The sequence below is a fragment of the Pimephales promelas genome, chromosome 9 (assembly GCF_988280905.1).
Source record: "Pimephales promelas chromosome 9, fPimPro1.hap1.1, whole genome shotgun sequence".
In the NCBI taxonomy this organism is placed as follows: Eukaryota; Metazoa; Chordata; class Actinopteri; order Cypriniformes; family Leuciscidae; genus Pimephales; species Pimephales promelas.
In genome coordinates, this window is record NC_142777.1 from 30,323,481 (window position 1) to 30,336,186 (window position 12,706).

At 37.9% G+C, this 12,706-nt stretch overlaps 1 long non-coding RNA gene and 1 pseudogene across 1 annotated transcript; one reads left to right on the forward strand and one right to left on the reverse strand.

The window, feature by feature from the left end:
* Nucleotides 1-4,842: 4,842 nt before the first annotated feature.
* Nucleotides 4,843-6,340, reverse strand: LOC148977574 (uncharacterized). The gene is made up of 2 exons (XR_016169716.1): nucleotides 5,964-6,340; nucleotides 4,843-5,072 (listed from the first exon to the last, which is right to left on the reverse strand). It is a non-coding gene; the product is annotated as an uncharacterized LOC148977574 (long non-coding RNA).
* Nucleotides 6,341-6,520: 180 nt separating this feature from the next.
* On the forward strand, nucleotides 6,521-7,782 carry LOC148977575 (uncharacterized; annotated as a pseudogene).
* Nucleotides 7,783-12,706: the final 4,924 nt, after the last annotated feature.

A 12,706-nucleotide genomic window follows, 5' to 3' on the forward strand; every position in this document is an offset into this window, starting at 1 on the left:
TTCTAAATTTGTATCTCTGATGTTTATTTTTGCCAGGACAGAAGATTTGATTTGTAGGTATTTTAAAAATTCGTTGTTCCCGATGCCATACTCCTGAGCCAGTTGTGGAAATGGTTTAAATGTGTTGGATTTGAAAATATGCTTAATGTGGGTGATACCCCTTTCCGCCCATGTGTGAAAATTCAATGTTTTTTTATTGCTTATAAAATCACGGTTGTTCCATAGTGGAGTGAGGTTAGATGGAGCTAATGTAGAGTTTGTGATTTGGTAAAATTTCCACCAGGCTGTCAGAGTGGAGGCTATAGTTACTGCATTAAAACATGTGTGTTGTTTAATTGATTTGGTGAGGAACGGTATGTCAGCTATATTTAATTCTTTGCATAGTGATTGTTCTATATCTAGCCATATAATATCAGATTGGGTGGGGTAAATCCATTTGTATATGTATTGCAGTTGGTTAGCCATTGAGTAATATTGGAAATTTGGTGCTTCTAGTCCTCCTTGAAACTTACTCTTTTGTAGTGTAGTGAGTTTTATCCTTGGCGTTTTATTTTTCCAGTAGAAGTGAGTTATAATGGAGTCTAGTGATTTAAACCAGGTGAGTGTGGGGTGGGTTGGAATCATTGAGAATAGGTAGTTAATTTTTGGTAGAATCGTCATTTTTATTGCTGCTATCCTGCCGATTATGGAGATTGGGAGAGTGAGACATAGAGTGAGATTTTATGTATTTGTTGTGGTGTTTCAATACCTTTGATTGCTGGGTTTTGACGGATAGCTGCTGCTAAAGGTTCAATAAAAATGGTAAATAGGGATGGAGAGAGTGGACATCCCTGCCTCGTCCCCCTATGCAGTGCGAAGCTTTGTGATGTTAGTCCATTCGTTGTGACTGTGGCCGATGGTGATGTGTATAAAATCTTGATCCAGTAATAATAATTAATAATAATAATAATAATAATAGTTTATTAAAACACACAGAAACTCAAATTTCTTTCTGACAACCCACCAAAATAAAAGTTTGTAGAGAGAAAGAAAGTAACTCGAAGAAATTATGAAAGAAATTTCATAGTAAGAGCTAGGCCTACTTTTTTAAAATATTAAAATAAAATCTATTAAAACATTGTTTTAAAGGAATATCACAAAGTTTTTATATATGTTTTAATTTAAATGTTTTTTTTTAAATCCATTTTAAAAAGTAAATTTGTTTTTGTACTGATAGCTCTTTACTGGCTGAGTTAGATGACGATTAAGGCCCCATTTACACGAAGGGGTCAGAAAGTAAAAGCCCTGCCATATGTTTATTCCACCCATGAACTCAGCCAGCTGATTTCACTAATTAGTTGAAAAACTGTGCTAATTAGCAAATCCGGGTGATTGGGTCAAAAAACTGAGGAGGACTTTATAAATACTGAACCTGGACTTTATACCTCTGGCATTGTCGTTGATATAATTGGTTGTGAATCAACTGATGTTTGTAAATAATGACAGAAATTTTATTTTTGATTAGTTTCTCACCCTCATGTTGTTCCTAACATAAATAGCTTCATTAATTTCTTAGTTGAAACATTCTTCAACATGTTGTGTTTCAAAGGTCTTTACACAATGAAAGTCAATGAAGTCCAAAAAAAGAAAAAAAAAAAGATCATTCAGACTGGAACCACATTAGATTTTCCGTTTTTGGGTAACACTTTAATTGCAACCTTTAAGGAGTGGATAAATGTCACAAATCAATTTTAATATGGACAATTCTAATTGAATCCCTTTAAAGTCTATTGACGGTTATAAATCATGAAATTTCCCTGCAGGAACCCATGAAACGGAGGAATGACTCATTGTGACAAATTATTTGTTGTTGAAATGTAATGAATTCAAATACTCCTGAGAGATATTGTCAGTTTTGTTGGTACTATTCCAGCTGTTCAACCGGCCACATATGTTTTGGAACAAGAACAAGATTACCAGCCTCAGTGTATGCTAATGTGCTCATAGCACATTACCAGAAAGCTAAAATCATTGATTTTTTTAAAGGCATTTAAGCTATGCTGTAACTGTTGTGGAATGATCCTAAAAGAGCTAGCCTGACCCCAATAGCCTCTGGCTCTATTCCCTCCTGCAGCACTTCAATTTTGACTCTAAGGCTTGAAAGAATTTCCATTAAATTATTCTGTCTCTCCATTTGACGGTAGAATTTTATTACAACCACAAAACTGAGAAATACAAAGCTCTGTCATGAAACTCTAGATGGCACAGGTTAATTGGTCCTTAACTCAACCAGTTGCAATCAAATCAATCTCTATAGGGCACAGCTGATTGGTTCCAGCAAGTGGTGGTAAGAGTACTAAAAAAATGTACTTAACTAAAAGTATTGCTACTTAGGGAATAATTTATTAAAGCTATGGTATACGATGGTAAAAATCGGTCGAGACGGTAGGGAAGTTTTAAAAAACTCATCCCGCCCCTCCACACACACCCCCCTCCCCTCTGTGCTACCTGATCCCTGACGTATGTCACGTTTGAGTTCAACGCAAGATTAGCAACACATGAAATGTTCTAAACTCCCCACCACCATTATAATACTACTAGTATTGCTAAGGTTTTCAGTAATTGTTATTGCAGCACGCAGCGCATCTTGTTCAAATTCCGATCGGCTCAAACAGAAACCTCGAACAAGAAATATAATTACTTTGAACCGCGATCGGCGATGCTAAACGGCTAACGTTCCAATGCCGACCGGCAGCATGAGCAAGTTGTCAAACTGATAAAAAGCCACGTAACACGTCACACCATAAAAGAATAAAAAAAATGTTTACCTGCTCAACAAAAAGTCATCCGTGTCAGCGTCGTTTTCAGCCCCAGATCTCCCTGAAGCTTTCTCCAATGGTCAATGAGGGACGCTATATTTATCCTACTTAGAGTCCGGCGTTCTTCACATTTCTTTTTAATCTCTGATCTTTCCTCCAAAGACTTTCTCTTGCGTCCAAACTTTACAGTAGAGGTAAGCAGGGGCCGCTTGCTGTTGTCGTTTATATTTTTATCCATTGCTTTATCCATTGCTGATCTGACGCTACTAGCTAGCTACCATAGACAGTCTGTCAGCTGTTTGCTCACGCACGGAGGGGGGCGGGGGCGGGTGCGGTTGGGTTGGAGACGCGAGCGCCAGGCGGAGTTTCAAGTGGAGCTGGTGATTGGATGAGAGCAGTTGACCAATATAAGCTGTGCGGCCGCACAGCTTACATTGGTCAACTTTTCTGCGGCTGTCCAGCCAATAGAGTGAATGGATTTTTTTCGTTCTTTTTTCTATTCATATTGTTAGGATTGTACTATATAACCATAACCAGCATCTAAACGAGGATATTAATAATGAACAATCTTTGAAATCGTATACCCTAGCTTTAAAGTCCCCGTGAAATCAAAATTGAACCTATTTACTTTGTTAGCGCATATTACTAGTCTTGTGGTGAACAATTAATCCGTGCAAGTGAATATATATTAAAAAATTGTTTTACCTTAGTAATCTTTAATCAAAATCTGAAAAGTTACTTCCGGTCTGGAACGGTTTCTTTTTCTGATGACGTAGGTTTCACAGTTTGGGTGGGGAAACGCTTAACCACTCCCCTCAAACCGTTAGTTTGCTATGAGCGAGAGATGGAGAGGAGGAGCGCTAGAGTAAAACCCTGCCCTCTGTTCAATATTCCGTTTCACTTGGAAATACGTCACAGCACTGGAGAAAAATCGTTTGCAACTTCCGGTTCACGGGGACTTTAAGTAGACGTACTGGAAAATAATATGAATCGAGTATAAGTAAATAAGTAGTTTGCTAAAAATCTACTCAAGTTACTAGTATTTTAGAATATTTTGTTCTATTTTTATCCAAAATGAGCTGATGTTTGCAATAAGGAGTTTAAATACTCTAATGTAATGTCTGTTTCATTCATACTGGAGGCCAGAGCACCAGGGGGCAGAGTTGGATCCAGATCTAAGGGGTGGAGATGGTTAGGATTTAGGGGTGGGGGTATGGATCAGGGGCAGAGATGGGTAGGTTTAGGTATATGTAAGGTGGATCTAACTCCTCCCCCTGGGTTTCGTGTTCTGCAGTGAGGACCATCTCTGCCAGAGGGCGCTCTTATAGGAATTCTCTTAAATGGACATCCGATATTGCTACAGCTGAATAACATGCAGATAGAGAAGCTTTTGACTGATGAAACATGAAGACAATAAACAGATTGCAAAGATCTGTGTTTATATGTGAAGAGTTCAGATGCAAAAGCCTCTGAATGCCTTTTGAAATTTTCTTCAAGAATGTTATTTTATCAAGCTTGTATATTTAAGTTCAGTAATTTCACTTAAATGGCAATGAAGATTACCCATGAATTGCCATTTAAGTGAAATTACTGAATTTAAATATACAAGCTTGATAAAAATGATTATTCTAGAAGAGAATTTCAAATGGCACTTAGAGGCTTTTGCATCTGAACTCTTCATGTGTTCTTCAAGCCATCTCAAGTATTTTCGTAAGAATGATGTATATCTATAATGCAACACTAATTAACATAGCCTGTATCAGGTTTTTTTTAAATACATTTTTATAAAATTAAGTTTTCTGTCTCACTCTGTATTAAGAAGCAACATGGAACCACAGAAGCAAGTTATTTTAAACATGACTGACGTTTGATTTTGGAGAAAAACACATCAATCTCATTAATTGTTGTGTTTGTCAAGTACAGGGCCGGCGCTAGCCATTTGGGTGCCCTAAGCACAAATGCTTGGTGGTGCCCCCTTAACAATCACCCCCCCCCCCCCCCCCCCAACCCACCCACCCACCCAAGGAATAACAACCATTCAGAATTTCTTAGTTAGGTTCTCTTTACTTCCAAAATAACTGCTGCAAATACATACATTTACATTAACAATGGCACCAAATATGAAAAGAAATAAATAATAAAAAGGTTAAAATTATAAATACCAAAAACCACCACAATTACTAAAAACACATATTTGGAACTGGCTACAACTGCTGGTTGATGGTTCTTCCTCCTGGCCTTGAGTTGCTCCTTGCATGTATTTTAGCATTGACCCTGCATTCAGAAATACAAGACAAAATATTCAGGGATTGTACTGAATCAATAACCATCAAAAATATTGCACACATTAGTCTTTTATATAATATAAGCCTATGTGTCACTGGAACATTTAAAATTCAAAACTCTATTCTACCTTTAAAAGAGGTCTGATGAGGCACAATGTAATAATTCTGTACATAATTTGTAGGGCTGGGAAAAGATGAATCGCGATTAATCGCATCCAAAATAAAAGTTTGTGTCTACATTAATGATATAGGCCTATGTGTGTGTACTCACTGTGTATAATTATTTTGTATATGTATTTAAGAAATATTTGTTATTTATATATAAAATATTTTAATTTATATATATATATATATATATATAATATAAATTATCTATAAATATATACAGTATATACATGCAAATATTTCTTAAATATATATGTGCATATGTGTGTATATTATATATACAAAATAATTATACACAGTACTCATGTAGAAACTTTTATTTTGGATGTGATTACGCTTTTCCCAGCCCTAATAATTTGACAACTCCATATGAAAATATACAAACAGTGAGATTGTGTTTTTTTTTTCTAATTGCAGTTTCACCAATAGATGTCGCCCTTGGGCCTTTGACCGCATTATCCGATAGAACAACAACGGAAAAAACATATCTAAGCGATCTTCCTTTTCTTCTCAAACAAACGAACTGCATCTTAAACAGCCCAAGTAAAAAAAAAAATCCCAAGGAGAAACCCCCGGACCCCCGTTAAAATAAAAAATTCTACATGCAGGGCAAAGCCCTGGATCATTTGCACAACTAGCGACGCCCCTCTGGACATGCATACACGAAGCAAGGGTGCCTACAAAACTAACACTTTTATTTAAAACATTGTCTTACCTGCAAACGAGTATCATCCCACTGTCTCTTCTTTTTCCTTTTTTCCGCCCCCGACTCTTTCGAGGCCATGTCTGATGTCGATCAGGTGTCTGCCAAATTTGACACTGATTGAGGAACAGACCACTGCGAGGTGGGGAAGGGGGGGCACCAGAGGGAGAGTGGCACAGGAGATTCACCTTTTTCTCCACTAATTTGGTCTAGGCCTATATTACTTTTGTATTGCTGTTGTATATTAACATGCTTTAGACATATTGTATTTGTTATTTATACTAGTAGCCTATTGTGATGATTTTTCACCACCCAGATTTTTTGGTGCCCCCCCAAGCACTTGGTGCCCTACGCGCAGTGCGTGATGTGCGTGTGCGGAGCGCCGGCCCTGGTCAAGTATGTTAAGCAAATGTATTAGCTATCCCTGTTGCCTAAAATGATTGTTTTATTGCTTAATTTAAAAGTAACATCATTTGAATGGTTTGAACATCATTTTTTCAATCATTTGAAAATAATTTTTTTTTAAGAAGGGTAAGTGAGAGGTCTGATCAAAGAAATGTAGATTTTAAATGGATAAAAAAAACGCAGGTAAACAGGGTGCAGGTTTACAGACCTGTCAGTTATTGGCTGAAGTGTTTCAGACCTGTCAGTTATTGGCTGAAGTGTTTCAGACCTGTCAGTTATTGGCTGAAGTGTTTCAGACCTGTCAGTTATTGGCTGAAGTGCTTCAGACCTGTCAGTTATTGGCTGAAGCGCTTCAGAGCTGTCAGTTATTGGCTGAAGCGTTTCAAACCTGTCAGTTATTGGCTGAATCGCTTCAGACCTGTCAGTTATTGGCTGAATCGCTTCAGACCTGTCAGTTATTGGCTGAATCGCTTCAGACCTGTCAGTTATTGGCTGAAGCGCTTCAGACCTGTCAGTTATTGGCTGAAGCGCTTCAGACCTGTCAGTTATTGGCTGAAGCGCTTCAGACCTGTCAGTTATTGGCTGAAGCGCTTCAGAACTGTCAGTTATTGGCTGAATCGCTACAGACCTGTCAGTTATTGGCTGAGGCGCTTCAGACCTGTCAGTTATTGGCTGAATCGCTTCAGACCTGTCAGTTATTGGCTGAAGCGCTTCAGACCTGTCAGTTATTGGCTGAAGCGCTTCAGACCTGTCAGTTATTGGCTGAAGCGCTTCAGAACTGTCAGTTATTGGCTGAATCGCTACAGACCTGTCAGTTATTGGCTGAGGCGCTTCAGACCTGTCAGTTATTGGCTGAATCGCTTCAGACCTGTCAGTTATTGGCTGAATCGCTTCAGACCTGTCAGTTATTGGCTGAAGCGCTTCAGACCTGTCAGTTATTGGCTGAAGTGCTTCAGACCTGTCAGTTATTGGCTGAATCGCTTCAGACCTGTCAGTTATTGGCTGAATCGCTACAGACCTGTCAGTTATTAGTTGATGCGCTTCAGACCTGTCAGTTATTGGCTGAATCACTACAGACCTGTCAGTTATTGGCTGAAGCGCTTCAGAACTGTCAGTTATTGGCTGAATCGCTACAGACCTGTCAGTTATTAGTTGAAGCGCTTCAGAACTGTCAGTTATTGGCTGAGGCGCTTCAGAACTGTCAGTTATTGGCTGAATCGCTTCAGACCTGTCAGTTATTGGCTGAAGCGCTACAGACCTGTCAGTTACTGGCTGAAGCACTTAAGACCTGTCAGTTATTGGCTGAAGCACTTCAGACCTGTCAGTTATTGGCTGAAGCGCTTCAGACCTGTCAGTTATTGGCTGAAGCGCTACAGACCTGTCAGTTATTAGTTGAAGCGCTTCAGACCTGTCAGTTATTGGCTGAAGTGCTTCAGACCTGTCAATTTTAGGCTGAATCGCTTCAGACCTGTCAGTTATTGGCTGCTTCAGACCTGTCAGTTATTGGCTGAAGTGCTTCAGACCTGTCAGTTATTGGCTGAATCACTTCAAACCTGTCAGTTATTGGCTGAAGCGTTACGGCACCTTTGTCAAAGTACTTTTGTAGGCTACTTTTGTTTGAAAATTAATGTAGCGAAGTTGAATACTTAATTTTTATTCAACTCAAGTAAATGTAAAAGTACCACAATTTATTTATAGTACTAATCTGTAACGAAAATATTTGTAATTCCTTTTTACCTCTGGTTCCTGCTGTATCAGTAGTCAATGAGCTTGTGTGCTCAAAACTTTGTTAGTATTTTCCTTATCAGTGCAGCACACTTTCAGAAGCCCTCCACCTTCCCTATCCCCACCTGTACAGATTTGCTACGGATAATTAATGTCTATATTGTACTGTATGGTATATTGTACAGCAGCAGCATGTCTTACTTGCTCACGACAGCGTGTTGTGTATGTATTGATGGCAGCAAGTCCTGTTCCTGTACTTTCTCTGTAGCAGCAGCAATAACCAGCAGCAGCAGATCTATTCCAACATGACCAAATATATCAATATTGTCATAAGTAAGCTAAATATAAATATATTATGTAAAGTGCACAACCTTCCTAGTTCACTTTTTTGAGTGAATTTTATTCTTTCTTATCATCAGTGTGTCGATCCAAATCTTCTGTTTCTGGTCCATAATTTTGATTTTATAGGATCTAGCAACTGAGCTGTGTTCTACACTCTATTCAAAATGCTTTCTCCTGTAGAGTGACTCAGCTTGGCTTGGGGAGATCCAGCTGTTAGACAAGCTGTGAGGAGAACTTTGGCTCTTAACAGCCTTTCCAAGCATCTGTTAATAGAAACATGTATATATATATATATATATATATCGCCGATCGTAGAGTCCAATGCAATAGCGAGAATTTATATTGAATTTTATACTCCATGGTTATACTAATGAAACGTTAGTCACAAAAACAGATAAAACAGACACCCCTCGTTGTGTTTATGCTTCTTTTTAAAATTATATTAAATAAACATAACTATATATAAAATTACATCTAAAGGTATGTACGTTTCGTTTCAAAGACTTGAGGACAGTAAATATTGAAGACTCTGCCATAATCCCGTTTTCTCCGGTTTTCCTCCGCTTTAATCTACACAACCGGAAATGGACGAGCATCCTTGCGTCAAATGCGGAACTTATGCGTGCATATAGCCCATAGAGGGTTTTCACAACGCGTCATCAATCCGGAAGTCGGCCATTTTGGAGGCACTGAACATAAACAATGCCATTAAACTGAACAGACTTGCAAATTATGTGGAGTCTTATGTGGAGTTCGAGCCCGAATCCCTCTTATTTATTTCACTGTACAGGATTATAGAGGCAATCGCAGTGATCAGAGAAGGGCTCATTCAGCCCATCAGGCAATTGTTGAAGCATGTATGGGTTAGAAAAAGGGTATTTTTAATATGAAATGTTGCACAATGCACCTTTAAGAGTTTCAAAATAGTAACAGGGTTTATTAACAGAAGGAAAAAACAAAACAAAACAAAAAAAACTCGAGACCGAGTGCATAGCAAATAGGGGTAGGCGATATGGTAAAAATGTCATATCACCATTATTTTTTGCATGTTGGTTTTAATATTTTGCAAGTGACTGAGCATTATAGCCTAAAATGTAAATGTCCCTATTTTAAAAACAATGCCTTACAAGGTCACAAAATATAAAATAAAAAAGAATGGCTGACATTTAGGCCAAAGTGGCCAGAACTGGATGATGACAAACTCCATAACAATGTGTTAATAAAATTAATATCCATGATAACAGATGACTGACAGAGTACTGCTTTGTTTTTGAGGCTTTGAATGTTAAAATATGTTCTCAAAACACAAAGTAATTCAATTCAGTGTTTTCCCAGCTAACAGGGAACGTTCTCAGAACATTGGCTAACGTTCTCTGAAGGTTCTCTGAAAGTTATCAAAAACGTTCTTGCTGTAACGTTATTATAACGTTTTGCCAACGTTATATTACATTGATAAACGTTCTAAAGACGTTAGCATTAAAACGTTATCTTCACGTTGTTATTGGAACGTTTTAAAAACGTTATTATGTTAAACATATATTAGTCATTACAAATTAGTTATACAGCTTTTTTTTATTCTGCAAAGCAACTTCCTGCATAACGTTCTCTGAAGGTTCTCTGAAAGTTATCAAAAACGTTCTTAAAACCAAGAAATAACGTTAATACAACGTCTAAAAAACTGGACGTTTTGAACGTTCCTAGAACATTCAGAAATAATGTTTTTATAACTTAATGGGAATGTTATGAAAACGTTCTTAAAACCTAAAATTGTTAGTTGGGTTATTTAATCAAGAACAGCTTTTGGTCACATTTCTAAACGAGGGTTCCTGGTCATGGTTAGGCACAAGCATCCACACACTTTTAGTTCAAAAGCTTCTCATTCATTTATAGAATTTGTTAAATGAGCCCTCTCCTCTTTTCACATCCACTCCACAGAGAGGGATCGGTAGCAAAATGAGCACAATTGTGAAACATTCGTTTTCCAGACTGTCACAACCAAAAGAGCATACTGGCTGTCTGCCATATTGTAAGGCAGCTTTATGCAGTGTAAATGAACAGGACATTTGTAGTGGTGTTAACTATTCAACACATTTGACATCCTGGTGTGAGGGTTCTCTGCAAACTGTAAAATAGATATGGGAATGAATTTGATTTATGAAATAGGAGAATACTTTCTTGAACTTCCTCTGGTATTGGTATTGTAAAAGAAGTTTATTTTTATTGTGCTTATATTACATATATATGTGTGTGTATATATGTATGTGTGTATATGTGTGTGTATGTGTGTGTGTATCGATATTCTATAAATAGTCAGGTGTAAGAAACCCACCACTACCCACTTTGATATCTAATTCTGCTCTCCACCAGCAAATTTGGGAGATATTCAAGTTGTCTAAAAGAAGACCGCTACGTTAGGAGAGATGGCATACAGGTGGAGGCAGTGCACAGCTGTGTTGTCTTTGGCAAGGTGTTTGAATCCATTGTTCGCTGACTGTTTACCTGGATTTGCTTCCTGTTATTTGGAGCTGGCAGAGTCCACAGAGGTTTCTTAAAGGGTTTCAGTGAGCAAAGCTGAAAGTTGCTGACTGTTGTGAGCTGTTCTACATTACCCAGAATCCCTAAGGACCTGCTACTCTGGAAAACATCAGACAGACAGAAGCTTCACCTCGGTTGTGTCAAGTGGGAATGAAAATAGGATTAGGTATTACAAAGAGAAATATGACATCTTCCTTGTTGAAAATAACATTTAAAATATTTTCGGTATTAAATATGGACCATTATTAAATATAAAATTGTGTGTGTGTGTGTGTGTGTGTTTGTATGTATATATACACATATATATATATATATATATATATATATATATATATATAAGGGCTGGGAAAAAACACCTATCTCCCAATTCGATACTATCACGATACTTCTGTGATATATGTTATCGATAAATGCGTTTTTAAACATCATCCAAAATAAACGTTTGATCAAGTTCATAACCAGTGTTCAAAACCATCTGCTTGCTGTAGCTCAATTCAAAACGGTAAAATTGTAATAATGTTTTTAATTCCAGTGGTACTGGTGGATTTCTGTGGGAGATTCCAGCATGTCTTTGCATCATTGCGTCACATATGTCCACATAAAGAAGGAGTCTCGGCTAGAAGGCTATATTGTGTGTGATGATGTTGGAGGTGGAGATTTATAGCCTTTTCTCACGCACTTGATATAATTAAACTTATCAATTTAATGGCGGATCCAGAAAGGTTCAAACGACAATCACCAGTGACAAGAGAAAATGAAAAGACTTTGGAGTGGCTACAGAAAAAAAGAGACTGCAGCTGGACCCATGTGAAAACAAGGATACATATCGGAACAGCATTAAAAGTGGATGTTACTTACAGTACTTGTTCAGATGACATTTTTCGGTGAAAATTCTTACGTTGGTCATACTTCCCAAAATAATAATCTGTGATTTTGAATGGCAGTATCCACACCAGCGTGGTGACTGACAGCCTCACAGTCACCTCAAAATATTGGATTCATCAGTGCCGTGGCACAACCCACGTGAGGTTGATAAATTCCGTGAATGACTACAATTGCAGATTGCAGAGATGGCGTCAAAGAGGAAGAACTACGGACTGCAGCTTTAAGCACCAAGTTTCTATCAAAAGCTGATTTTGGTATCGTAGACATCAGTGTTCATATTTGAACTTTAAACTTTTATCCAAGTACTTCTATGATCATTTTAACTATTGCATCACGTAAATAATGAGACTGTGAGGTTGAAAAGACTGTTTGTGAAGCCGTTTCATTACAACTCTCTCCAGGTCAACGGCAGCGCCAACACAGCTTTGAATGTTACGAAATTGAAAAGTGAATTGAAAGATCGCGTGAGAGTTTGAATCGAGATCAGTCTTTTAAAGATGAATCGTGTAGCTCTACTGTCTTATCTCTCTCTCAGCATATGAGTAGCGCGAGAACCATTCAGACTTGCGTCTTTTCCACTATATATATATCCACACTTTGGTTCTTAAGCCAATTTATGACCCAACCATCTGAATGTCTTATCAGACCAGGCAACATGTTGCCAATCTTCTATTGTCAAATTTTGTTGAGCCTGTGTGAATTGTTGCCGCAGTTTACCATTCTTAGCTGACATGGCACCCGGTGTGTCTTCTTCTGCTGTAGCCCATCTGTTTCAAGGGTTGATGTGTTGTGTGTTCAGAGATGCTCTTCAGCAGACCTCACTTGTAACTGATTGGTTATTTAAGTTACTGTTGTCGTTCTAT